Source organism: Ceratina calcarata, unplaced genomic scaffold (genome assembly GCF_001652005.2).
Source record: "Ceratina calcarata isolate Rehan_Ccalc_2016 unplaced genomic scaffold, ASM165200v1 scaffold528, whole genome shotgun sequence".
Classification (NCBI taxonomy): domain Eukaryota; kingdom Metazoa; phylum Arthropoda; class Insecta; order Hymenoptera; family Apidae; genus Ceratina; species Ceratina calcarata.
In genome coordinates, this window is record NW_017176430.1 from 1490 (window position 1) to 4111 (window position 2622).

General features: G+C 39.1%; 1 long non-coding RNA gene across 2 annotated transcripts; it reads right to left on the minus strand.

The window, feature by feature from the left end:
* On the minus strand, nucleotides 1–644 carry LOC113464773 (uncharacterized). Of its 2 annotated transcripts, none has more exons than XR_003389630.1 (3): nucleotides 444–644; nucleotides 224–371; nucleotides 1–14 (listed from the first exon to the last, which is right to left on the minus strand). It is a non-coding gene; the product is annotated as an uncharacterized LOC113464773 (long non-coding RNA). The 2 variants fall into 2 exon arrangements; XR_003389629.1 differs by having other exon boundaries at nucleotides 436–644.
* Nucleotides 645–2622: the final 1978 nt, after the last annotated feature.

A 2622-nucleotide genomic window follows, 5' to 3' on the forward strand; every position in this document is an offset into this window, starting at 1 on the left:
CTCTGCATATGCTCCTGTAAAAATTAAAAACGGTTTTACAATTATAATGAGAGAGTACTGAAAGAATAAAGGCTGTGTTACCGACGTACTTACAGGTCTTGATTCATTATTGCTCCTTCCCATAACTGAATTCTCTGCATGTGCTGCTGTAAAAATTAAAAACGGTTTTACAATTGTACGTGTAAAGCAGTGAGAGAATAAACTACGTCTATTTACGATATACCTTTATGTTGTACATTCACATTTTCATTCTGCATTTCTTTTGGAAACTGTTCAGTACATAATCCTTTCAAAGTAAGCCCTTTGGTAAGTAACCTAGCGATTATCTTTCGATTTCTTCTCTATGTGCTCTTCCATTTATATATATGTTCCTAAAAATATAATGTAACACGTCATGTTATGCATCTCACAATTATTGTTTTGAATACTCATTACTTTATTACGATTGTCTCATAAAATATCATGACGGCTCTGACAATTCACATATTCAACATGCATGTTTCGGGCGAATCAGAGGAATAAGCATGTTCAAAATCAGGCGGGACCGCACTGAGGGCACCACTTGTGGGCTCAAACAGAGCTGTTTTCCCCTTCCGCTTTTGGGAGCCGTTCCCCTCGACTATGCACCGTCCTTTAAGTCCATGAATACTGCCTATATTGTATCTATGCTGCGGTGGACCTGGAGGTTCTTATCTCTGCTACGGTGGAACCGAACAGGACAGATCTCTGCAAAAAGGTTCTGGAATATGCTACGGTGGACCCCTTTCCCGAGTTAACCGCAAGGTGCAGCACTTTCGAAGTGGTCTCACTTGAGAACAAAGAAGTGAGCGCTCTCAGTTTCTCTCTGGTTTTAGCACGCGCTGTCCAGATGCTTCTGTGATCGATTTTAATGTTATACCCGTCCAGTAGATGGCGCTTACAGCGGATTATGAACAAGGACAAACAAGGATTGGCTGGGATTGACAAGGATGTGTAGTACGTATCGTACACCACGTGTTGCACTGTGACAGAAGCTGGATTGAAGCTTGCAGAAAAGAAAAAGTAAATAGGCGCCTGTACGAGCTTCGAACTGGGGTAGTTTTACTAACACGAAAACATATATATACGTATCCTAATGCCTGCTTAATTATTTAAACTTATATTATTTTCAGTCGGACAGACTTCGAGTAGAGAACGCTGCCAAATGGGGGTTCAACAAGTTCAACGATTTACAAGAACGGATAAAAACTTGATGACTGCGTCCTGTTTCTACGTTGGACAACGACAGCAGACGATTCCAATAAGTAAATAATGCATATTACGTATATTACACATTACATAATAACAACATTACAATACATATTACATACATTACACATATACATAACAATAAGAAATTAAGTTTTATGTACACATGTAATAAAAAAGATAAATAAACACATAATATACGTTTTAATTTGCCTTTACTTTTATTTTAAATAAATTCTGAAGATGTAAGTATAGAATATAGGAATATAGATTTTTAAATTTCAGCCTGTACCCGCCATTTCTCATTAGTTTTAGCACGTGCTGTTAAGAGGCGCTGAAAGCAGTGTTAACAGAGAAATGTGTGGAGTGTCGCTACCCTGGAAAGGAGTTTTCAAGATGTCCTTTCTACTATGGGAAAATGATCAGATTTTGTTCGGTTTTTAAAAAAAAGCTTTATTTGATCCGTAATTACTCTGACTCTCTCAGCGCACGACTCCCGACTGCCTGCCCCAGCAGGAATGCCAAACTGTAGCTGGAGATGTCTGAGAATTTTCTCAGATTTTTCCCTTGCAAAATGTAGCCGTGGAAAATAAAAGAGTGTTAAAAATAATTTTTTCACATAGAAATTGGGGAGCATATCACTTTTATATTTTCATGGTAGATTCGTATTGTTGCAAGGATTGTTCATGAATTTTTTCAGATTTTTAGGATTGGTGCGTCAATGTGAAAAAAATAAAAAATTATACAGGGTGTTCCGGAAAGATTGTTAGAGCCGAAAATGGCAGATGGGGAGGAGCATTGTGAACAACAATTTCCTTTGGCAAAATGCGAAATGGGGCTTGGTTACCGAGTTATTAACAAAAAACACGGACCAATCAGAGCGCTCGGTCGAGGCGGTCTCCGTTTTGGGAGCGCTGGCTCGGAGTCAGGCGGCCGGCTTTTCTCGCGTTTGAACAAGCGCTCCGCTCAGTACGAAGCGTTTTAAGAAAATGACGAATAACAAACTACATGATTAACAAGGCAAGGAAATTGTTGTTCGTTCGTTATTATGAATAACAATTAATACACTTAATCGTTATTCACGTGGAATGGATGGGATAGATTGTTGATAATTGATGGATGATGATAGGACAAATGAGGAATTAACAAGTCGCAGGGAATATTGAATTAAAAAGAAAATGTAAAAACTGTAGAGATTTAGACTTACCCATTCATTCGCAAGTGCACCTGCTAACGATGGACCACGGTCAATGGGTCAGCGTCTTTGCCGCTCGCAGGTAGGCCACAGCTGATCTTCTGTCCAGGGAAGGAACTCCGCAATCCACCGCACGAACATTGTCACTCTTAAAAATTTTAACACACTAAGATTGTTGCTCCTACGTTCTATCATTACAC